This window comes from Ascaphus truei, chromosome 9 (genome assembly GCF_040206685.1).
Source record: "Ascaphus truei isolate aAscTru1 chromosome 9, aAscTru1.hap1, whole genome shotgun sequence".
In the NCBI taxonomy this organism is placed as follows: domain Eukaryota; kingdom Metazoa; phylum Chordata; class Amphibia; order Anura; family Ascaphidae; genus Ascaphus; species Ascaphus truei.
The window spans coordinates 19,344,370-19,370,589 of NC_134491.1; the positions used below are offsets into that span (position 1 = coordinate 19,344,370).

The window sequence follows — 26,220 nt, forward strand, 5'->3', positions numbered from 1 at the left end:
CACACTATCTTCCCCGCATTGGCTGCCCGCACACCACGTGACCATGTCTTCCCTGCCAGCGGATGCGTCATCGCGCTTTGCGCGCCCTCACACAGCGACTGGGGCCTGCCCCATAGAGGGCTGTGGTGCGTGACACCGTAGCGCGTGCAGCAGCGGCCACTGGGGACCTGGCCTAACGCTGATCTCGTTGCAACAATGTTATTTTGGAATGAGATGCACGAATTGCAGCGATTAGTTAAAATAGGAGTGCTCAAGTCCCCCCCCCTCCCACCCCCAAACAGGTCAGGTTTTCAGGTTATCCCAGCTTCAGCACAGGTGGCTTTCAGAGGCTAGGACTGGGCCTCAGAGCCACCTGTGCTGAAGCAGGGGATGGATTGATCCACCTGTGCTGAAGCTGGGATATCCTGAAAACCTTACCTGTTGAGGGTCAGGCTTGAGGACTGGAGTTGAGTACCCCCTGAGTTAAAATCATTTGAAATATGCTCCTGGTTGTCCTGTATGGAAATAACGGCATTTCCCAGCCAGAACCTAAAGCAAATTGTTGGTAAATTACCAGTTATCATATTCAGATATTGCATAAGTGTACAAAAGGTAAAAGAGTCTATTGTATACGTCTTCAATGAAGGCTATGGCACGCTGCTGATACACACTTAATTTCTCTGGTTTTGTTTATTGTTGAATACATTTTTCTCAGATCTACGTAAAAACACTTCTGCTGTGTAAAGCTCAGACAATCAAAAGCTGCAACCCCTCGTAGTTTGCAAATAATAAAAAAAAAACATTTTGAAAATAACTTGAGGCAATTTTACTTTTTTAAGCAAAAGTAATTCTATTCTAAGCAATGATTTGGCTGTTTTGGTTGCTTTGGAAATCAAGCTACTAGTTAATACAACCAGCTTCCTCTTTGAACTGTTCTGAACTGGTTACCTGGAGTCTTATGCACACACAGGCAATATACAGTACTGGGTTTTAGACATTAATAAATCCTGTCTCTGTCTCTTAGGGACCCTGAGGTTATAATAATTAGCAATGTAAAATAAGGAAGGGAAGACGTTCGTTTTTAAATCCCTATCGTTTCTTCTCTGTATTCCTGCGATGGAATGTGGACACAGGCGCACCCCTGGGAATTACAGCCCAGTTAGTACATGAGACTGCTAGCGATCCTGCTAGCCTAGGGGGGGCAACTCCAGTCCTCAAGGGCCACCAACAGGTCAGGTGTTTTAGGATATCCCAGCTTCGGCACCGATCGCTCAGTTAACGGCTGAGCCACCTGTGCTGAAGCAGGGATCTGCTGAAAACCTGACCTGTTGGTGGACCTTGAGGACTGGAGTTGCCCACCCCTGGGCTAGCTTATAACCCACAGTGGCGTTTGGATCACAGTATTTTGGAGCAAGTTCAGATTGCTATTTAGGGGCTTATTCTAGATCAGCCGACCGGGCCGGTTTTGGCCGAAGTTCCCCATTGAAGTCAATGATTAATTTAATTGCCCGGTCGGCCGCTTCAGCTGATACAGAGCAAGCCCCTTAAACGGAGAACGCTCCAGGAGATATAACGTCTTGCCGCCCTCGGGGGAATTGTCGTGACTCGTAGTCTATTCTTTATAACGATGTAGCAGGCGATGTTGCTCCGACATCGCTGTAACGGCATTAGCTGAATGCGTAGAAGGGGCGGGGTTAGCGGGTGCGATAACGACTGCTACATCTGCCTGTTGGTCGCTGGTTGGGATACCTTTTAATGAACCAGACTGGGGGTTATTTATAGACTTGAGTTGTACTCGAGTTTTTACAGCTCACTAGTCCAGAAATGTACATTACCAATAATTGCAGTCAGTGATATAAACCAAAACATGACATTTTAATGCAAAGTTACTGACCTCAATAAGTGAGGCCGCTTACGTTACAACGGAGTGAGGCCAATGGTAATGAAGTGAGACTCACTGAATATGAAGTCTACTATGCATCTGCTGCAGAAGTATTGAGCGTCCGTCAATCTACAGTATGTACAGGAAAGACTTATGGGATCTTAAAGCAGCAGTCTGCACTGATCAAAAAAGCCATTATTTATTTTACTTTATTTATTAGATCGCTTCCTGCCTTTCCAAAGCGCATTGTATTTTTTAAATGGGATGCGCCGTTTAGCAGATATGTGCATTTGTAATATTAAATGTCTGGGATGGTTAAAATGGAGCTTTCCCCGGCACCCATTGCAGTCTAAAGCCGGGGCAGACAACTGCAGTCCTCAAGAGCCACCAATCGGGTTTTCAGGATATCCCTGCTTCAGCACAAGTGGCTCAATTAGTGGCTCAGTCTTCGACTGGCCACCTGTGCTGAAGTAGGGATAGCCGTAAAACCTGATTGGTGGCTCTTGAAGACTACAATTGGCCACCCGGCTTTAGACTGCAATGGGTGCCGGGGAATCCCCCATTTTAACCATCCCAGACATTTAATATTACAAATGCACATATCTGCTACACGGCGCATCCCATTTAAGAAAGGTTACCATGGATAGACAGCAGGAGTTGCCATGTGGACAAAACCAGCTGGGGGAAAAATACAATGTAAATTGGTGAATCTGCTTTAAAGGGCGTCAGATGGAGCTCGCGGGTGAACTGCACCTTTAAACCCCCGGCCTTGTTAGTAACTGTTTGGGACACAAAGGTTATAACAATTTGGCAATAAAATATAACATGTCCGTTTCGAAAACCTTTCCCTTTACAAGCCTCCATTCAGATCTTCCTGAGCAGCGAGAAACAACTTCACAAGGACTTCAGTTTCTTCTGCATCTAGCTGCTGTTCTAACATGAAAACTCGAGGCGCACCTGAGATATTCCCAACCAGTTATGTTCCTTTCCCGCTGGATTACGCAATTCTTTTAGGCCACGGGGGGGGGGGCGAATTCCAGTCCTCAAGGGCCACCAACGGGTCAGGTTTTCAGGATATCCCTACTTCAGCACAGGTGGCTAAATCGTTCCTTGCTGCAGGACAGGTGGTGCAGTCTTCGACTTAGCCTCTGATTGAGCCACCTGTGCTGAAGCTGGGATATCCTGAAAACTTGGTGGCCCTTGAAGACTGGAGTTCACCACCCCTGTATTAGGCTATATTTATTACAGTATTTATGTTAATGTTACAAGGAGCCTGCTCCCTTTCCGCTTTATCCCCTCACTGAAGTGAAGCGAGCTGAAGACCGTTTACGCCAATCGAGATCTTACACCCTTCATGAACCCCTCTCTAAGGGCTACTGTATATTTAACGAGCATTGCTATTAGAGGACACTGTTCGGCGCCCGAATACAATGTACAGCAATGGGCCATAAGGTACCTTACGGCGCAGCACTCCATAGGCCCTTATACGTTACCTATGGCAAACTGAAGAATTCATTCTAAAAGGACACGAATTGTGTCATTGTGATTCTGTATCGTGTCGATATATGACGGTGCTTTGCATCAACATTGAGCATTGTGGGGAGTTCTGGGACGAGATGATGCAGCATAATGACGTATAGAAATGCGCAACCGCCGGGTTTAAGTGGATTTAACCTGTGTGTCAAATTTAAGACGCCAGTATAGAAGGAATTGTTCATTGCTTGATACAAACAACACCAGAGTTCTCAGAAAAACAGGATCCTGTATAAAACGATGGGATATTTTTTTTCTTTACCAAATCGGTGCAGTGTTTTTGTACCAGATTTGCAGTTGGAAGAGTCTGTAAAGTAACCTGTCCGCAGGGCCGGCTTTAGGGCAAGGCGGTTACCTTGGGGTCCACGCCTTCGGGGGGCCCCGTGCTCCCTCCTGTCAGCGCTGGGATCCAGCTTCTACCCAACAGGAGAAAGGAGAGCTGGAGGAGGGAGCTGGGGAGTCACCAGGCCGACGTAGGACTGCTCCCTTCACCCCAAGGTAGGTACGTGCGTTGTGTAAGGGGGGGGGGTCTTACCTTCTCCGGAGCGGCAGCGTCACCCCTCCTGCAGTTTCGCATTGTCATGGCGATCCGATATCACATGACAATGTAACGCTGCCGGAGGGGAGATGCTGGTTGGAGGAGGGGCACCGCTGTCAGCATGCCGCCTTGGGCCCCGCAAGAAGTAAAGCCGGTCCTGCCTCCCACATCTTCAAAAGATGAACCGGAATGTAACCATCTGGCTAAAATTCACCCTTATGGATCCCAGGAAAAACACCCCACACTATTATAACTGGTCGTTAAGATTGGAAACGGTCAGCTGCCCCTCTGGGAGTGAAGGGCTGAAACCACCTGGTGCTAGAGGCAGTTTGTAATACACCAAAGAAAGGAATATGTTAATGATGCAAAATATATTCGGTTGTAGCAAGGACCAAGCAAAAATAGGTGCAGGCTGGTGGAACTAGTGAATGGGAGACCCCGGTGCAAGAAAATTGTTGCCCACAATTGTATGTGTCTGTATATATATATATATATATATATATAGGCAGTGACACCACTCGAGGACCTTCTTTCGATATTGTGGTGCGGTGAAGAAACCCCCCTCCGGGACCTTGAGAACCCTAGGAACCTGTGACTGATCTAGTCGGATATTGTCCATGACGTCAAAGGAATTGGCAGATACAATAAATTTGGATGGGATTACTGTCTCTAGCCGCTCCTCGGATCTATCCTCCGCAAGGAACTGCCGTGACAGGGCACCTGCCTTCAGGTTTTTGGAGACCGAGACAAACGAAATGATATAATTGAACCGGGAGAAGAAGAGTGCCTGTCAAGCGCCCAGTCGACGTGCCCTTTCTAAGTTGAGACGGTTCTTATGATCTGTTAGAATGGTTATGGGACTTTCTGTACCGTCTAAGAGATGCCTTCACTCCTCTAATGCCAACTTGATTGCCAAGAGTTCCCGGTTCCCCACATCATAATTCCGTTCTGCGGAAGAATTTTATTTTAGAAAAAAAGGCACAAGGGTGTAACCTTGCCAAAGGCTATTTCCTTTGAGAAAAAATGGCGCCAGCCCCGACATCTGAAGCATCTACTTCTACGGTAAACGGGAGTTTGGGATCCGTGTGGATGAGGATAGAAGCGGACACAAAGGCTTTCTTGAGAAAGTCGAAAGCTTGGATGGTGGTCGCGGACCATGATGAGGGATCTACGCCTTTCTTGGTTAACGCCGTGATGGGGGCTACAGTAGTAGAAAAATTCAGAATAATTCGCGAAGCCCAGAAAGCGCTGTACTGCCTTGAGGGTGATCAGCCGGGGCCACTCCAGAACAGCTGGGTCCACAGTGAAACCGGAGTCGGAGATAATGTATCCCAGAAATGCCACGGACGTTTGGTGGAATGGACATTTCTCCAATTTCGCAAACAGATGGTTCTCCCGGAGGCGTAACAGTACCTGCTTAACATGGCTAACATGCTCCTGGACACACTTGGAAAAAATCAAGATATCGAGGTAGACGATGAGGAATTTGTCAAGGATGTCGCAGAAGATCTTGTTGACGAAATCCTGGAAGACCGCAGGCGCGTTGCTCAGGCTGAACGGCATGACCAGATATTCATAATGGCCACCGCGGGTGTTAAACAGAGTCTTCCACTCGTCACCCTTGCGTATCCTCACCAAATTGTAGGCGCCCTGTAAGTCCAGTTTAGAGAAAATAGTTGCCCCCTTAAGGTGGTCGAAGAGCTTGGTAATGAAAGGCAATGGGTAACGGTTTTTCAGCGTGATTTTGTTCAGACTCCTGAAGTCAATGCATGGACGAAGTGACCCATCCTTCTTTAAGAAGAAGAAGCTAGCTCCGACTGGGGAGGAAGATTTCCAGATGAAGCCCCTCTCCAAATTCTCCCGAATATAGTCGTTCATGGCCTTAGTCTAAGGGAGTGAAAGTGGATAGGATCGTCCCCTGGGAAGAGCTGCCCCAGGCCGGAGGTCGATGGGAAAGTCAAAAGGACGGTGCAGAGGTAGAACCTCGAAACGTACCTTGTCGAATACATTGCGGAATTCCTGATACACTTCGGGCAGAGAGTTTGCTGACTCGGGCATCGTGCGCAAACCTCCCATCTTCTGGACCGGGATGATACAGGTCTCAGCACATTGGGCACTCCACTGGACAGGTTCCCAGTTGGTCCAGTCGATGTGGGGATTATGGAGTTGGAGCCAGGGAAGAACCAAGATCAGCTCCACTGAGGGAGTGTGAATCATGTCAAGGCTAATCCTCTCCTTATGGTCCCCCCCGAACTGCAGTTGGAGCGGGATGGTCTCCAGGGATATGAAGGCCAGTTGCAATGGTCTACCGTCAATGGCTTCCAGGCCGACCGGGATCCTCTTGCAGGTAAGTAGAATGTTACTCCGTTCTGCGAAGGCCTAGTCGATAAAGTTGCCTCCGGAGCCGGAGTCCACAAATGCCAGTGCTTCGGTGTGAAACCCCTCTCCAGTAAGCGTCACTGGCAGCAGGATCCTTGTGGGAAGGGCATCCTTGGTGATGGGGAAGAGGGGCAGTGTTCCCAACGAGACTCCCCCGGGGATCTCATTGGGATTTGGCCTTTCTCGGCTTGTGGGGACACTGGAACACCAGATGACCGGAATTGCCGCAATACAGGCAGAGACCCGCGCTGCGCCGTCATTGCTTCTCTGCTGTGGACAGCTTATTTCCTTCAAGCTGCATAGGTTCAGGAGCATAAGAGGAAGGGGAAGACAGAGTAGCGAATGGTGGAATAGGGAACCTCGAGACTTGACGGTGGCGAGAACGTTCTGCTCTTCGCTCCTGTAGGCGTTGGTCCACCTGGATGCACAGGGCAATCAGTTCCTCTAAGTCCGTAAGATGTTCCTGTGCTGCGAGCTCGTCCTTTAGGGACTAAGACAGACCCTGCCAAAATGCAGAGGACAATGCCTTGTTATTCCACCTTGTCTCAGCAGCGATGGTGCGGAATGCCAAGGCCTACCTGGCGACTGGATGATCTCCCTGAGAGATGTGGAAGAGGGAGGAGGCCGTCGTCATCTGACGTCCGGGCGTATCAAAGACCCTATGGAACTACCGGGCGAACAAATCGATATCCTGCGTGTTAGGTCAGATCCTTGTTCCCAAATGGGGGAGGCCCAGGCCAGCGCTTCATCAGTGAGGAGGGAAATAATGTAAGTGACCCTGGACCTCGAGGAGACAAACCGAGGAGAGAGGTCGAATTGAATAAAGCACTGATTAAGGAAGCCCCTACACCTTATGGGATCCCCGGCATAGCGATTGGGAGTCGGGAGACGGGGTTTGACCGTAGACAGAGAGGGTGCGAAGACAGTCGCCGAGGCGACAGGGACCAGTGGCGGGGGTTCCGGCGTAGAAGCCCGGGCCTGGATAGTAAGGGAAAGAAGGCTCTGCTGAAGCAAATCCATCCGCCTGTCATTTTGCTCAAGGTAAGTCTCTAACCAAGCGAACAGGTTGGTATGGGAGGTCAAGGATCGCTCCACCTCAGCGGGGTCCATGTTTGTTGGGCTGAGCAGAATATCACGCTGTGCTCACCACAAACGAGGCGGGACCACGGTGCTGAGGTGGGAATGGATATGACGCCACGAGGGCACGTCTTGAGTGTAGCTTGGTCTGGATAGCCGGGTCGGGATTGGAGAGGTACGGATAGTTAAGGGTACTGTTAGCCGAGTCCGGGGTTGGAGAGGGGAACGTAGTCTTATTACCGTAAGCCAAGGTCAGGTGCGGAGAGAGCGGGGTGGTTGTTTGCCGTAGCTGAGGTCTGAAGCCAAGAGTTCGGAGTAGTCGAGGAGGAAGCCGGGTCGGTACACGGAAGGAGAACTGCAAGACAAGACAGGACTAGGGAGGCAGAGAGTGATCAGAACAGCAACTGGTTCTATGCTCAGCCGAATAGCAAGTGAGGCAGCAGGGTAAAATAGGGAACGGGATCCAATGAACAGGCAGGGACCTGGAGGTGTGTGCCAGGCGGGACCCAACGGAGGACAGGCTGCAGGTGTGGGGAGTGCTCAGCAAACGAAGGACCGTCCTAGAGCAGTGGGAGTGTCTGCATGCGGGGGCGTGCATGAATCCGTGCGCACACTCCCGCGGAAGGCAGTCCATATTAGGGCGGCGAAGGTGCGCGCATTTGCCCGGTGAAGTGGCATCTATCCAATCCCGCCGACGGGGAACCAGCGCGGGAGCTCCGGTTGGTAAGAGATGGCTGTGACGGAGGCGCAGCCCCTTGAACTGTGCGGAGAGCGCGCCGCGAGCGGGGCGGCTCTCCAACCCTAACAGTATATACTCTTCCTTTTACTAAAGAACATCTAAGTTGTTCGCAGATAACCGTCAACTCTCCTTTTCCTTTGCACCAGGCACTAAGGATCCATTATCAGTCTTCAATAGATGTTTATCGGAACTCCTACAGTGGATGAGTGCAAGTTGGTTGAGGTTGGATCATAAAACAGAAGAGATTGTGTTGGATGCTCACCATTGAAAGACAACAAGACTACATCTTGGTCAACCAACTGGCCTTAAGCTTGGGGGTTCCCAGTTGCTAAACTCTGTCCGTGTGCAGAATTTTAGTGTTCTTGATTGTGACTTGACACTTAAACATCAGGTGTCATCAAATCTTCGTTCTTCCCCCTAAAGAACATAGCCAGGATTAAGCACTTGATCCCCCCAGGGGATCTTACTACGATTGTCCATGCCTTTGTATCCTCACGCCTGGACGACTGCAACGCACTCTGTGTGTCTTCCAGAAAAAGAGCTGGTGCAGGATGATCCGGCCAGATTGTTGATTAACCAGACCCGTTCTTGCCACGGTACCTGTTCTCCGTTCTCTGCACAGGCTGCCTCTAAATGGTGAATTTATTTCAAGATTGGCTTGCTGACATTCAAAGCACTACTACTTCAAGAGAGGAGCTGCTTAGTGAGTAAAGACACTGACTGGCACTGAGTGTGAAGCAGGGGAGTCTGGTTCAATTACCGGTGTCAGCTCCTTGTGACCTCGGGCAATTCATTTTATCTCCCTGTGCCTCAGGCACCAAAAACATAGATTGTAAGCTCCACGGGGCAGGGACCTGTGTCTGCAAAGTGTCTCTGTAAAGCGCTGCGTAAAACTAGCAGCGCTATACAAGAACATGCTATTATTATGACCAGGTTCTAATCTATCTGACAGAGCTTCTAGTTCCCTGCACTCCCATTCGCTCACTATGATCTGCAGATGAAGGATTCCTATCTGTTCCCAGAATCCCCTTGACTTGCTTTGGCGCCCGAGCTTTTAGCCGCGCGGCTCCCACTCTCTGGAACAGTCTGCCTTGTACAGTGCGAGAGGCCGCTTTCTGGGAATCTATAAAACAGCCTCCAGACCGACCTGCTTACCCAGGCATTTAATTAATGATTCAAAACCTGTTCGGCATTTAATAGCCACAGTATCATCCCATCCAGTATTGTATCTTTCCTTGTGTTTGCTCTCTTTTATAACCTTAAATGTGTACGTCTTTTTTCCTTTTTTTAATTGGGAAGCGCTGTGAGTCCCATTGGGAGAAAAGCGTGATATAAATAAAGTTATTATAATTATACATAAAAAAATTAGCACAAAATTATTAGGGAGTGTTGAAAAGTAAAATATGTCCAATTATGCAGGAGCAGCAGCAGGATCAGCGTCACCCATATTCTGTGTCTCACCCATATTCTGTGTCTCACCCATATTCTGTGTCTCACCCATATTCTGTCTCACTGATTTGGGCCGAATTAAAACAAGAATTCTCGGAACTAACAGCAGGGGGCGCTACTTCCTCATAGAATGCACAGGCTCTAGGTTCTACACTGCGCATGCGCACTATAGGAGCCTAATGACACCTGTATTACGCTATAATCTATTTTGCGCATGCGCTGCAATCTTCGTCGGCGCATGCGCAGTCCGCTGCATATCCCAGGATCCAGCCCAGACTCGCTCACGCCTACGCACGCATGCGCAGCAGCCGCCGTATGGTGCCTCGGTTGGCGACAGCACTTGCGCATGCGCGCGAAGGGAGGGAAAGGGAATGTCCTTCCGCTGCCCTGGGTGACGCGTGTGACGTCACCGCGCGACGCTCTCAGCCGGGGGGGCAGCGGGAGTCGGTGAGAAGAGATCTCCGCGGCGGTGGCTGGGGGCAGGGTACGCAGCTCGGACAGTGAGGTGAGCGTGGCCTGAGGCCTCTACAGATCCAGCCTGACACCTCCCTCACTGTGACACCTTCTCTCTGGGGCTGGCAAAGAAAGGGTTAACCCCCTCCATACACTCCCCACACGTCCCTGCCATCAATTACATCACCCTATTCAACTTCACTGGGGTCACCCTATCACAGGGGTGCACAACTCCAGTCCTCAGCCCCCCTCCCCCAACAGGTCAGGCTTTCAGGATATCCAAACTTGAGCACAGGGGGCTCAATCACTGATTGAGCCCTATTGTGCTGAAGCAGGTACTGATTAAGCCCCCCTATGGAGAAGAAGGGACTGATTGAGCCCTCCCTCCTGTGCTGAAGCTGGGATATCCTTAAAACCTGCCCTGTTGGGGGTTCTTGAGGACTGGAGTTGAGCCCCCTGCCCTATCACACACATACATTTGTAGATGGGAATTCGTTGTGATCATTATTGGTGTGTCCAATAGACTACAGTGGAATCACACTATTACATGGGTACGTTTACACGCGAGTCTTCATTGGGATCACCCTCCTGCTCACATACATGAACATACTGCACTAAAATAGCATCAGCCTCTTCCACACATCACTGGCACCACGAACTTCAAAAGTCTGCATATCCCTCTTAAATAATAATCATTATTGCCTTTGAGTTCAGTGGGGGAAAAAAAAAACATTTTAAACATAACTAACTTTTAAATACACAATTTGTCTTGTACACTTTTTTGATTGTGCAATTTTAAGTCCATGTACTGTATGATGTGTTAAATACATGAATTGTGATATAGACTTCAATGAAATCATCTTATGTAAGTGTAGCCTTTTTTAAATATTTGCCTTGCCCTGTAGACCACCATGCAATTATCTGTACATCAGGAAACTACCATTTAAATACCTTAAAGTTACCACAGTGTCTAGCTGAGTGACCATATTAATAGGCAGAAAGATCACTCGTTACTCAATCAACAGGTTGATAGCCATGTATAGCATATGACAGCCATGTATAGCATATGACAGCTGTGTGTTGCTTATGAATTTCTAAAATCTCTCAAGATTTCTAATCTGTTGATTCTGTCTAAAACCACAAAGAAAATATTTGGATTGTTAATTTTATTTATAGATTATATTTTAAATATCTATTTTTTTTATCAGTGGATTAAGGGCTCTGCTTACATTTTAGTTGGTTACTTTGAAATGGGGGCGTCTGTGGTTTAAAGGTTACTTTAATTCACTACATTGTTACTTTGATCCAAATAGCACAAAAAAAACCAGCAGTTCCCTCACTTCTAAGAATTTATATTTTCTTGTTAGGCTCAAATTGTGTTACCACATTTCTGGAAAGATCAACCGTTTACTTAAGCCGCTAATATATTCGCAATATCTGTGATATTTTATTTAAAAGGGATCATACTTATGGAGACTTTACAGTTTTTAAGCAGTTTGTTTATTCTCGACACGTGCTTTTCCCACAGACCTGTCTAAAGCAGGGCTGACTTTCCCAAGTAAACCAGGGTATTTGTTTGGCCAATTAAAATAATGTTGTTTTTGTTTGACTGACATGGATTTGTTAAATTGCCCCAGATGGCCCTGATCTGTTTGTCAGATCTGAATTGTAGCTCATATTTAGTAAGTCGTCTTCTGCCTACACCACATAGCGCTGGGCGACACCTAAGTCTATTGGTTTCAATGGGCTGTACCTTGTCTACCTGAGCTGGAAGGTGTCTTAAGACTGCTATGTAAATATGACCCTTTCTGTTTTAGAATTTACCAAGAAAAGTTGTTAAAATGCACTATCGTCTTACTTTTTGTTGTGTAAAGTACTGGTATTAATCTTTCTGTTGCCCAAGAGACCCAAACACCATTCTATTTTCGTAATATTTATAGTTGCTACATTAGTGGTGCCTGTGGTTAATATTTTGGAGATGTGCCCGCTTGCTGGTTATTGGTTTGGAATTATGGGCTGGTGACTGGAAGATTAGTTACTTTGTATCTCAGCCCCCACCCCCATCCCTTATATCGTGACATTTTCTCTCCTTTGCCACTGGGCTTCCGGATCTCAACCACGTGATGGCTTGGTGTAGCGCTCACTTGGCTGCGGTGAACGCGATCGCTCCCGAGAGCTAATGTTTCTAGCATGACGTACCCTAGAGCACCCGCTCGTGTGACGTTCAAGCCACGTCTTGGGGCACTCTGGGTTAATTTACGGGAGAAGGCGAATGTTTACAGTGTGGTGCATGCAGGCTGTGGAAGGGTTGGTAAAAACTTCCAGAAAGTTTCTAAAGAAACACTACATGAGGTGTCGGCGTGCAAGACGCTAATCCGTTACAAAAACTTTCCTTTTTAGATGGATGTTTTCTAAGAACATTTTTCCTTTATGGCCCTTCCTGGAATCTGTCCTGTAAGTAGTGTCTGTTTTGTGGATGTTTAAAGAATTTTGCACTTGATACAGAACTAATAAATATACTTTGAACACTGAAAAGGGTGTGTGCTGTGCACGGTGTGTGGTGTTGTGTGCGGTGTGTGCTGTGCGCGGTGTGCTGTATGCTCTTGGTACAGTATTCTTAGTGTGCGTAAACAACATCTAACCGACTTCATTAAACAAATAAGCCAAATAGCTGGTTTAAGCATGCTTCTATCTGGAAATGACTTACAAATTGCGTTTCTTTATGGCTTCTGAATGTGGCAGCGTTTGCCAAATAGATGTTTTCTTTACCCTTGGCCCACCCAGTCCTTATCAGAGAAAAGGGGGCTTTGCTAGTGCAAACTCTTGTTGAACACAGTGAAATCAAACGCCTCCCTGTCTGCTCCCCATGTTTATATATTATGTTTAAAAATACCTAAAGGTGTTGGATTTTGGGGAAAATGCATCAATTGCCCGGATGTGACCCCTTAAACAGGTCACTGGCGTTGGTGCACTTTGGTCCTAGGAAAGATGGCCACATTGCCTTGTTCATACTACCTTTAAAATGAGGCTCTTTCATTTTACCATAAACCAGGGGTAGCCAACTCCAGTCCTCAAGGGCCACCAACAGGTCAGGTATTCGGGCTATCCCTGCTTCAGCACAGGTCACTCAAATCAGTCCCTGTTTTAGCACAGGTGACTCAGTCAGATTGAGCCACCTATGCTGATGCAGGGACTGATTGAGCCACCTGTGCTGATGCAGGGACTGACTGAGGCACCTGTGCTGATGCAGGGACTGACTGAGGCACCTGTGCTGATGCAGGGACTGACTGAGGCACCTGTGCTGATGCAGGGACTGACTGAGCCACCTGTGCTGATGCAGGGACTGACTGAGGCACCTGTGCTGATGCAGGGACTGACTGAGGCACCTGTGCTGATGCAGGGACTGACTGAGCCACCTGTGCTGATGCAGGGACTGACTGAGCCACCTGTGCTGATGCAGGGATATCCCTAATACCTGGCCTGTTGGTTTAACTTGAGGACTGGAGTTGGCCACTCCGGCCATAACCGTACAGTAACGGGAACCCATTGGGCAGTAACGGGAACCCATTGGGAACTTGTGGGATTTTGTTAAGCAAAGTGCTGGGCTGTAAACTTCCTCAAGATGGTCTTGGACTCGCCGCCTATTCTCCTCCCGTTATACTGTTCAATCTTTTGTTATCTGAAAAACAATTAATAGACTTATTTTTTTTAATGAATATCTATCAAAGATGGAATCTGTGCTACATTTGCTCAGTTTATTTTAACATTTAATACACACTTTATAATGATTTCCCCCCTCCCCCTCTCTTTAGTGACCTATAGGTTTGCGGGGATAACGGATGCTGTGTCCTCCTATAGGAAATAGTTTTTTTTGCTGCCCAAATACCCATTGTTAATACAAGGACTTATTATGCATTTCTAATACAAGGTGCCGAAAAGTACTTTGCGAGAATATACAAGGGGGACACGTAATACAATTAGAGAGAAGTGTGTAATGCTTAAAGGCTGGAGGTAGAAAAGTACCTCACCCAAAGAGCTTACAATGGTATAGACCTGGGGTGATCAACTCCAGCCCTCCAGGACACCCCCCCCCCTCCCTCTAATGAAGCAAGTCACCCCCAAACAGGTCAGGTTTTCTGTCTGTGAGTGTGTATTATATTTTATTTATCTCCTTGTGTTGCAGACTCCTCTGGCAGCAACACCGTCAGTTAACGTGTCAGAGGATGTATTGGGTTTTAGCGGAAATACCTTGATTAACATGCACTTTCTAATTCAATAGTCCCAATTACAGAGAGAGTTTCTTAATTATAAGACAATAAAGTTACATTTTTGCTTTATGCAAAAAACATTGTTCCGCTTCTGAAAGGTTTTTTTTTTTTTTATTTATTACACAGGATAGCCCATCTTGACATTGAAATTATATTTAAAGATAAAATTAAAATATACATTGGATGCTAACATATGACAATTGGCCACTTGCTGCTATTGCTGCTGCCTTTTAATGTGGATGAACCCAGTATTAATACCAGAGTCTCCCACTTTCCTTGTGACCTTGGGCAAGTCATGGTACCTTCCTGTGTCTGCTAACAAACGCAGATCGTAATCTCCTGGGGCAGGGAGTTATTTGGTCTATAAAACTCTGTTCCCCCACGTTATTACACTGCCAATGCTATATAATAAATATTATTACTTGTCACTCGCACGACACATTTAAAGCTAGGTGATTTATTGTACTTCAGATACAATGTTACCCTGAGAGGTTGGAAAGCTTGTAACAGATAAACAAGGCGTTGGTCCAATAAAAGATATCATATTCCCTACTCCCTCCTTTGTTATTGTTCTTTAAATATCTATTGTTTCTTTGCTTGGGGCTCTAGGATCTTTCTACCCTACGAAAGCTTTAGCATTACTATAGGTTATCAGTTACTATTTGACTACTTGTGCCTGCATTATTTTGTAAGTGAACAATTGAAATCCCACTCCCTACAGTAATAAGTGAAGCTCGTCAAGTGGTTTAGAAAAAGAAAATGAACCAATAGTTGACATTCTTTGCTTCTAAGGGCCTCATGCAGAGAGCAGCGCTATTTAAAATTGGAGAGGGGAATAAAAAGTAGGTTTAATGGAGAGTTTTATTCTCCATATGCAGAAATGGGCGAAATCCGCTATTTTTAGCATTACTGCATGTGGAGAATTGTAAATGAGGAGATGCGCGCAGCTGAAAGGGAAAAAAAAAATCGCGCATTTTTTTTTTCCCCTATAGCCGGCGAGCTCCTGCTTCTTGCCAACTTTAGTTGGCGGAGAAAATTGAAGAAAATCGCGCCACAAACAGCCGCTAGATGGCGAGCGCGCCTTTCTGAATTCGGATATTTTTCAGACTGGCGAGATGTAGTTTCTCGCCAGCCGCGTGGCGAGATTTTCAAATAGAAAAAAAAATGGCGCGTTTTTCCTACCTCTCCATTTTCAGCTGTTTTTTGCGCGATTTTCTCCAGAAAATGGCGAGATTTTAAATAGCGCTGCTCTCTGCATGAGGCCCTAAGTTGCTGTAGTCCCTTTTTACCCAACTTGGCTCTTAATGGTTTTCTTGATCAGACCCCAAACTAAAACTGGTCCTACATCTGACGTGGTTGTTTTATTTCCGATGCTGGTGCACCACCTAGATGTGTAATGCATGTAGATGCTTGCTGTGCCAGGCATGTACAGACTAATGTAACTCATGACTAATGTTAGATCTATTACATGGGAGAAGCCAAAGTAATAACTTGTTAGACCAGGGGCGGCCAACTCCAGTCCTCAAGGGCCGCCAACAGGCCATGTGTTAAGGATATCCCTGCTTCAGCACAGGTGGCTCGGTCAGTGACTGAGCCACCTGTGCTGAAGCAGCGATATCCTGAGTACCTGGCCTGTTGGTGGCCCTTGAGGACTGGAGTTGGCCGCCCCTGTGTTAGACCAAATAAAATGATTCTACTTGGCGCATGTGCTATTGTTTTGATTCGTGACATCCGCATTATAAATGATCAGAGAAGGCTGCAATGCAGTGAGGTTGATTAGTGATCGTGCTTCCCCTGGCTTGGCACAAATCTGTCCTGTCCGCGGTCTTCAACGGCTGTGTAGATAAGTGCATTAATGAAAGGGCTATTCCAGGAAAGCAGAAGCCTTAGCAATGCACTCGCTGCAATTGCCACGTTTATACCTTGGTGATTAGATGTGGTTTCCTCCTGAATTGTATGCCGAAAAATAATCTTAATCATTTTATTTTTTTGTACACGTACCTTTTTTATTAAACCCTTTCTTTGCTGGAGACGGAAGGGTTAAAAATCGAGGCAGCTCAGGCTTCATTTTTTCTTCTAGACAAAGTTTTTGTTGAGCTAGGGTTGTGTTTCTTGTCACCAAATTTAGAGGCGAAGAGGAAGAGATCTTAAACAGCTGAGCAATAACATTAATTAGTGGCGTACAAGGAGTGCTCTATGTAAGCAATATTGTTTTTACTATGAAAAGGGAGGAACACAGACACTAATGCTGTGTGTGAGGAATTTCACAAGGTCTTGTAAAAAAAAAGAAAAGAAAAAAAAAGTTTTTTTGGGGGGGGGGGGGGGTTATAGATATATTTGAAAGGTTTGCAAACATTGTAACATGAAATGTACTGCCAGTATTATGTCCGTGTGACCGTCCCTGATGAAAATGTATTTGATTCCATAATCCGTGAGGGTGGATGGAGCAAATAAGAAATGAAAATTCATTAAAAAAAAAAAACGTACTTTTAATTGGTTGTTTTTTTTAACCTTCTAAACATGTCCCAGCTGTTAGGTAATGTTTAAGAAATGGTTAGAAAGCCAAGTGATATATCTACTGGGTGTGCATGTCCTCATCTGCAGCTTGACCAGTATGACGGGATATCGGGGTGATTGACGCAGATTTTGGGGACCTGGGAGAACCTGTAGGTACTCGGACATTCTAGCTCTTCAGCCTATTGGAATGATGGGAAAGGTAGAAGTGACAGTAGGCTGCAGGATAAACCTCTGGTATATCCAACAGCCCAAAGTAACTGCAAGCAACATATTCAAGAGGGTCCTAAAATTACCTTACTAGGAGCAGAGAACAAGACTGTTGGGTCAGTTCCTGCTTGGTCCACTTCCACCCCATATGATCTTGGATAAAGCACCCCATCTCCCTGTGCATTCTTGAAAATGAGGTGCCTTGGTGCAAGCTTCGTGGAGAATCAGCAGAATTGATGTTAAGGATGGCTGGTGCCAAATTAATAACTAAGTGACCTGTGACAGGTTTCTCTCTGTTAATTACATCAGCAAAACGGGAAAAATCCTATGTTTTTTTTTTAAATAAATCAGACTAGTATCAGATAATACAGTCTGCATTTTTTAAACTCCTAATGCCATTTTTAATATTTTTTTTCAATGTACTGATCATCCTTTGGTTGCTAGAGCAACCATTTAGATTAGAAAGTCACATCCACTTCCTTTTTTGACACTTCTTTTTTGAGCTTTGACCTTTGGCTACAAAGTATAAAACAGATCTGTTTCTGTGTTTGAAACAGCAGACTGTATTATTCGGAAAGCTGCAACAACGTCTTACACTTGGTAATATAATGTTACACAGCAGCAGCACAAAGTTAGAAGGCGGCCATTTCGTTAGGCACGCAATCAGGATTGTGACAGATTTATAACAAGAATACCAAACGATTGCTAGCTTGGGTAAGAATGTACAATGATACATAGTCACATGCTGTACATATAGAAGGGGAAAAAAGGGTAGTATTGCTGCTTTAACATATTTTCTGCCTCATGGGAACACACTGCAACTCCCCCCCCCCTTGCAAAAAAGATTAATATGTATAAATGCAAACTGTGTGTGTATATATCTATATCTATGTATGAGATCATTTCTCCTACTCTCTCTCCTTACTATTACTCCTACTCTGCGGCGACATGTCCTTGAAGGTTGGCCCTATCCACATACCAGTCCTCATACGTCCCACACCCTAACCCAAATCTCCTACTCCCCGCGCACCACGCACTGCCAATCACTCCAACCTCCTCCCCATTACACTCCCTTTTCCTGGGTCCTATGTAGGGCGTGAGCTGTCTGCAGCAAACTCACAGCAATACATGACACATTCATTTCCAGCTCTCTTAACCTCCTAGCCATCAGATACCTGGCTCTCCACCTCAGACACAGGCCTGTCCTGGTGGTCTGTCCTGGTGGTCTCTCCCTCAGCCACAGCTCCAGACCAGGGAATAGACTTTCCCTATGCTGCACGTTTCACATCATACCCACCTTTTCCTCCCTATCATCCTTCAAAGTCCACACTGTCTGTCTTTTTTCCCACATTTCCCTCCATGCCGCTATCTATCATCTATCGTCCCTCTTTTCTAAAATCTTAATTCGCTCACTCATCTTGTGCCGCCTTGACTACTGCAACCTTCTAGTTTGGCATTCCCCTAATCCACCTGAACCAACCCCAATCCATTGAAAATGCTGCTGTCACAGTCATCTACCTCCAGGCTTCATCCATAGTACAGGCTACGGCAAACGTCCACTATGGCTTTGTCCGTAGTGCGGGCTACAGCAAAGGCTGGGACGGCAATGTAGTAGGGCATAGTGCACATGCGCTACAAGGAGAGTGGTGTTTTGCAACTTCGGGGAGGAGAAGGGCGGAAGCTAGCGCGTCCTACTATGGACAAAGCCTCACTCATCGCTCCTGTGCAAATCCCAACACTGACTTCCCATATTCTCTAGGATCAAATTTAAAACCCTAGCTTTGACTTGCGAAGCTCAACAATGCTGCCCCCACCCCCCTTACCTCTAAGCCCCATCCCCAAATATATCCCAAAATTCCCTTTATGCTCTGCCCACGACATCCGCCTTTCCTCCCATCTTATCACCTCCTCACGACCACATACAAGACTTCTCCCGTGCTGCCCCTTCTCTGGAATTTCCTATCACGCACCATCAGATTCTCTCCAAGCCTTCAGTTGTTTAGAAAGTCACTGAAAACTGACCTTTTCAGGAAGCCTATCTGGGATACCCCTAACATCCACCACCCCGTCTCCAACCCTATTAGGACCAGCTGTGCGGCTGTACCAAACTCCGTGCCAACACCACCAAATATCCTCGCCCCCAAACCTTAATGGAATCAGCTGTGTGACTGGACCATACTTCACCCTGAGACCTTCTCGGTCCCACAATGAGCAGCCTCTATATTGTATGCTATCAGGAGCAGGCCCCTCATTACCTAGGGATATGTTTGCGGTTATTTGTCCTTATTTGATATATAATTGATGTTGCTCTGTACCCCCACTGTACCAAGGCTGCAGAATATGTTCGCGCTTCACAAATAAAAGCTAATAGGTTTCTCTGTGAAATAATAAAAACAGTTTGCCCAAAGTGCCAAGTAAACATATTGCATCTGATCTTAGTGGCCATCCCTTCTAAGACCAAAGTGTACGAATGGCAGTGACATTTAAAGGGTTAAATCCAACGCGCTGAGCTGAGACTTGGGAGAGGTGTGATTTCCTCTGGCTATTCCCTCCCCCCCCACTCTCCCTTCTCTCCCCCCCCCCCCCCACTCTCTTCCCCCCCCCCACTCTCTTCCCCCCCCCCACTCTCTTCCCCCCCCCCACTCTCTTCCCCCCCCCACTCTCTTCCCCCCCCCCCACTCTCTTCCCCCCCCCCCACTCTCTTCCCCCCCCCCCACTCTCTTCCCCCCCCCCCACTCTCTTCCCCCCCCCACTCTCTTCCCCCCCCACTCTCTTCCCCCCCACTCTCTTTCCCCCCACTCTCTTTCCCCCCACTCTCTTTCCCCCCACTCTCTTTCCCCCCACTCTCTTTCCCCCCACTCTCTTTCCCCCCCACTCTCTTTCCCCCCCACTCTCTTTCCCCCCCACTCACTCTCCCCACTCACTCTCCCCCACTCTCTTTCCCCCCCCCACTCTCTTCCCCCCCCCCCACTCTCTTTCCCCCCCCACTCTCTTTCCCCCCCCCACTCTCTTTCCCCCCCCCACTCTCTTTCCCCCCCCCACTCTCTTTCCCCCCCCCCACTCTCTTTCCCCCCCCCACTCTCTTTCCCCCCCCCCACTCTCTTTCCCCCCCCCACTCTCTTTCCCCCCCCAACTCTCTTTCCCCCCCCCCACACTCTTTTCCCCCCCCACTCTCCCTTCCCCCCCTCCCCACTCTCCCTTCCCCCCCCTCCCCACTCTCCCTTCCCCCCCCTTGCCCACTCTCCCTTCCCCCCCCCTGCCCACTCTCCCTTCCCCCCCCTGCCCACTCTCCCTTCCCCCCCCCCCTGCCCACTCACCCTTCCCCCCTGCCCACTCTCCCTCCCCCCTGCCCACTCTCCCTCCCCCCTGCCCACTCTCCCTCCCCCCTGCCCACTCTCCCTCCCCCCTGCCCACTCTCCCTCCCCCCCTGCCCACTCTCCCTTCCCCCCCTGCCCACTCTCCCTCCCCCCCCCGCCCACTCTCCCTTCCCCCCCCCGCCCACTCTTCCTTCCCCCCCCCGCCCACTCTCCCTTCCCCCACCCCGCCCACTCTCCCTTCCCCCCCCCCCTGCCCACTCTCCCTTCCCCCCCCCTGCCCACTCTCCCTTCCCCCCCCCCCTGCCCACTCTCCCTTCCCCCCCCCTGCCCACTCTCCCTTCCCCCCCCCCCCTGCCCACTCTCCCTTCCCCCCCCCCCCTGCCCACTCTCCCTCCCCCCCCCCTGCCCACTCTCCCCTTTCCCCCTCCCCACGCTCTCCCCCCCCTCTTATCTTATTAGCTCTCTGATAAGGACAGAATGGGATAAGGGTAAACAAAACACAAGCAGTCAAATCTTTGCTTTTATTATGGTTATATTAGTTTGAAGAAGCCAGTAAGAGTCAAGTTAACTGTTATTTGACTGGCTTTGTGAAACTGCAGCGTTTTAAACAAATATCTTTAATGTGTGTATGCACACGCTCCTGGAAAAGGCTCCATTGGGACGCCGGGGGCTGGGGTGGGGGGGACATACCACTTTAGCCTTCTTTGCAGTTATTCTGATATTTCAGATGCCATAATACTATTACTTTTTGCTCTGTATATCCTGTTTAGAAGATTTCAAGGTTTTAGCAAAGTTGTCCATGTTATTGATATAGATTTCTTTTTCTTTATAATCCTGTGCATTTATTTTGTTAAACTGATCAACTATGCATAGTTTTACAATAAAGTATGACTAATGGCTCCTCAGAGTGGGGGGGAAATCCTGATACCTTTATCACTCTCTTTAAATTGCTTTTGACTCGCCCGACTCATTTAGTCTTTACGCAAATCTCAGGATTGACACATATATAAATATCTATATAGAGCAGGTATTTTCTTTCCAGTTCTTTAGAGATTTCGTTGATCATTGCTAGTGTCTTGGAAAAACTGAGTTCCACACATATTCTTTAGGCAAAGCAATCTGGTCCAGAGATTTTTTTTTTAATTTTATTCTTTTTATTGTAGCAAAAATGCATTTACATAAAAAGCAAACCATTGCTGCCTGATTTTTAACACGGTCACTGAACTATAGGCTCTAAGTAAGCTAACTTATACCAAAAAAATGTCGGGCATGCATAATTTCACAATGTCAGCACTTCATTGACTACCTTACTTTTTATCTTGTTTTTACATAGTCACCGGTTATACATTTTGCTATATATTTTAGCATATTAAGCAAAAAAAGAACTCGTGCTAAGCTACCTCATCTCTCGCCCTCTCCCTTTCTCAAGGCCAACAGCCGATACATCTCTGATTCTACAGGGGGGGGGGTTAATAGATAAGACGAGAAGTCCAGCTAAACTAAGAGATACGTTTCAGCATTCTAATAAAGTGAAGGAAAGTTCAAAGGAAAAACGTATGCGCGCGCACACACACACTTTCACCTTACCCATAACACAATGATACACAAAGCTTGCCTTAAAGCGATGGAAAACAAAGGCCTGGTTATAGTTATACATAGAAAATAATGTGAAAATATTACACTTCCATACTAGGAAACACTATCCTCTTTACGGTGATAGAAATCACCTCCCGGAGATCTCCACGTCATGCCCTTTAAAGCAGATTACCATTTATTTATTTTTGTCCCAAATTTTATGCATTTTCCTTTTTTAAGGCCCAAAGACTGTAGTGGTGTTCACATGGCAACTGCTGCTGTTTTTAAAGTGCACAACTTGAAATCCTTTGTTTTTTTTTAAATTAGATCTGTAGTATTAGATAGGTGACTTTTTTTTTTATTGTTTTATTTAATTCAACTCAATGCCAGTTTTTAACTAGTTTTAATGTACTGAGCATCCTTTGTTGTCTATAGCAGGTTTTAGCCACCTCCCCAGCAGTGCAAGATTTTTGCAACACTTTCCTCTTTTTGATAGTGTTGCCAATGTGACCAGCAGTTTGAACTGCAAACTGTAACAATAGATAATGTTACCTTGGTAATATCAGGATACATTGTAGCTGCTGCGTTACACTGCCTGAAGAATTGATTGAAACTGAAAGGCATCCATTTCGTTAGGCACACAAGCAGGATTCTTAAAGATTTATAATAAGAGCACAAAACGATTGCCAGATTTGGTAGGAATGTATAACGCATTGTCACATGCTTTAAATATAGAAGAAAACATAGGGGAAACCTGTATTGCTGCTTTAACTTGCTCCACTAGGCACCAGGTACATTAGTTGATAACAGAGCAACCAGCTTTTTTTAATTTTGTTTTTTGTTTTTAAAGTATTCTACAGTTTTTATATACGTTTGAAACCAGTGCACTAAAAGGCATGTAAATACTTGTGTAACATTTGTAATGTGTTTATTAGCAACTGTAGGATCTGTTTTGATAGGCTGTTGGGCCTAGGCTTGAAAATCTAACTTCAGGAAACAGTCAAAAATTGCAGGAAAATGCCGTTCATACTGTTTTGTTTATTTATTTATTTTTGTGTAAGGGCAAGTTGAGGGAATATACCTAAATGAGATAAATGCTGACTTTGAGGCTGAATAATAAATCATTGCTCAAATAACTATATTTTGAAGCATATGTTGGTTCCTGAACATCTCGTCATTACCCAGAATCCTTTGCTGCCGTAGAAGCACAGTGTATGCTGTGTAAATATTGGGTTAGGCAGGTTTGTGGACACCTCAGACATGTGCTCATTGCTAAAGCAACCACCCAACATTCTATTCATATATAGGCATTAGAGCCTTAACCTGTAAGCAAGTGCATTGGTCATCTCTGAATCTTGGTCCCTTAGGGGCGGTTTGGGGACCGCTGTGGCCTATTGATGTATTTACCTGTGTTATGTGAAATGTAGGCTTTTGGGTCTAATGACAATCTTATTGAGTTAGCCCAAACCTTGTCTATTTTCACAGTTTTATAGCAAGTATGGGGGAACCTGTTTAACATATACAGACAGTCTTATGCAGATATACACTAGGTCTATACTTTATCGCCACTATAAATTATGTTTTAAAATTAAGTTAAAGAATCCAATATTATGGCGTTGCTGTTTTCTGTCCACTAATTACATTAAATCCTGTGGTTGTGGCTAGCGAAGATTACTGGCGTGCCGTCTTCTTTCTACCCTGGATTTGCTATACCCCAACTCCCTGGGGCTTTCTGTGGCAGCTTTTCACCTTAATTGTGAGCACATCTACCTTCTCCTTTAGCAATTGCTGCTTAATGTAATCAGCGATACAGTTGCATGCATTGTATGGCGATTTTTTTGTATGTATATGCACCTCCTTTATAAGCCTACAGTTAATGCCATGCTAAGTGACCTTATACCTCCACCTATCTTTGTCACCGATCTCCTGTTGTAAGCTTCTCGGAACAGATCTCATTAACTATGGTTTCGTTGTGTTAAGTGTGTGGGTATTCTAGGGTGGGGGTAAGCGTGCGAACAAACATCGTACTGCGCTCCAGCCTATGTTGGTACCATATATATATATATATATATATATATATATATAAAACAATATGATCTCCCTTTTCTCTGACCTTTGTACGGAGTCTGCAGGCTTACAAAACAGTTGCTATAGGAACAAATAGTCTTGGCTTAAGGAATGCCCCTGGAATGCTGATCTCCTTTGTAAGGGAAGGGTTTCCAGCTGCCCTCTGGAAGTGTTAACAGAAATGAGGGAATCCAGAACGGGGAATACTGGCTTTCCCGGAATAACAATGTTTTTGTGCACTGTGATCTTGACGTCAAAAACGTACAAATTCACATGAAGCGGTAGCCATTAGCTACCGGACACCAAGGAATCCAACGGCATAGGTCTGCATACCATTGGTGCCCTTTTGGTTATTGTAAGTTGTTTTGCAGCATACGTAAACAATACAAATGACAGTAAATGGGATTTTACCTGGACACTACGGATGGGTTTTCACTTCATTTGCTCCTCCTTTTTACATGCCGTCAGCTATGCCAGTTTTTTAAGGTGCAGTTGCCTCCAAAAAAATGACCTTCACCATGAAAGTAAGCGCTGTGCGATACTATCTAAATCAGAGTTATTTTTTGGTTGTGTTCAGCTTCTTTAAACCTTCCGTAGTGTCCACATTGCACTGCTGGTGGGGTAAGTGGCATGAAAGGGCAGATCAGGCAGCACTCGGACACATTTTCAATCTTTCTTCACATAAGCTGAGCATATTGCTCTGTTTTAGCCTTGATGAAGATCCTTGCAGGGCCGTGGCGTCTTATATAATTTAAACCAGACCTAAGGAGTGCTACCTGATGCTTCTTCTAGTGCAATGAGACGCATTGGTAACTACAAGAAATGTCCTGCATCTGAAGCACCACCACTTCAGTGTAAATGATCAATGTGAACTCGGAGAGCATTCTAAGTGTGTACTAACCATGACAACAGTGTAAAGTCCCTGAGTTCCCTTGAGGTAACTCCGGGCTATCTGTCCTTATGATGCCCCAATGTTGCTGCTATTTTGTATCACCTCGGGGGCAAATCGCACCGGATCGAGAGCGCAGCGCTATAGGAATTTCTCTTCTATTCGTAACGTCGGGTGTAGGATCGAGTCCATGCAAGTATAACACTAGCCATCACATGGACATTCTGGTATGCATAATGTTAGTAGAAGAGGATTGCTGCTTTATTTGATGCGTTACACATGCATTCACTTGCCGAACCGTTTCCCAAAGCCAAAATATCCGTGTTGAAACTGCAGACATTGAGATTGTTTTGATGCATATGAATGAGCACGCCCGTAATTGTCTGCACAATGTCAGGCTCCTGGTCAGGCCACCACCGGGGCAACCGGATTCTTGGCATGCTTCACACATTCCATTTCAAAACTAGAGAGAGAAGACCGTTTACCTATTTAACACTGATTTGGTTAGATTATTTTGAAACTGTATCTTGATCATACTTAAAGCTGCAGTTTAAAAAATAAAAATTCCATTCAATATGTGCATTAATACAATCTGCACACGGAGAAGTGATTGGCTAAGTTGCCGATCAATCTGTTCTCCTGTAATCGATTGCTGAAGATTCGGCTCGGGTGTTCTTTATATCACTGTTAGGGCTGCAGAAGATTACCCAAGATGCAAAGTTCTGTGGGGAAGATCATGTGACCAGGCAGGCACTAGATACCATTGATGCACTGCTAGAGAGAGGGCAGGGCTCAAGAGCCAGAGCATGTCTCGGAAGGGGATGTGACTCGGTAAATGGTTGCTATAGAAACAAAATGCTTGTTACATTCGAATACATTAAAAATGTATTTAAACATTTTTTTTTTAAATGCTACAAGTATTTTCTCATGGTACAGAAGTGATTTATTTAAAAAAAAAAAAAAAAAGATAAATAGGATATTGCTTGAACTGCAGCTTTAAGCTAACACACTTGGCATCGTATTCTTCAACCACAAAATTAAGATCACCATATTTTCAGTATATTTGTAGAATGTTGTATTTCAAGAAAAAAATTATATTACGGGAAAGGTATGTGGGTGGCTTGTGTGAGGTTTAGTATGAATTTGCGGCAAAGAATCAGGAGCGGAAATCAATCCAAGCGTAATACTTAAAAAATACAAATATAGTGCAACACAGTAAATATATATGTGCAACGGTGATTCATTCATTAAAAACACACTCACATGGCACGCGAGTTTAGTGAAGCAGTGTATTTGTTAGGAGTGACCAACTCAAAGTAGAATCCGGACACCTAGTTACTGGCGTTGGTAA

General features: G+C 46.0%; 1 protein-coding gene across 1 annotated transcript in view; it reads left to right on the top strand.

Moving 5' to 3' along the window:
* The first annotated feature begins 9,928 nt into the window (after positions 1-9,928).
* Positions 9,929-26,220, top strand: part of PALS1 (protein associated with LIN7 1, MAGUK p55 family member) — a 67,097-nt gene continuing 50,805 nt past the window's right edge. The window contains exon 1 of the mRNA XM_075613571.1: positions 9,929-10,081. The gene's annotated coding sequence lies outside the window, so the exon portion shown is untranslated. The remainder of the gene's footprint in view (positions 10,082-26,220) is intronic.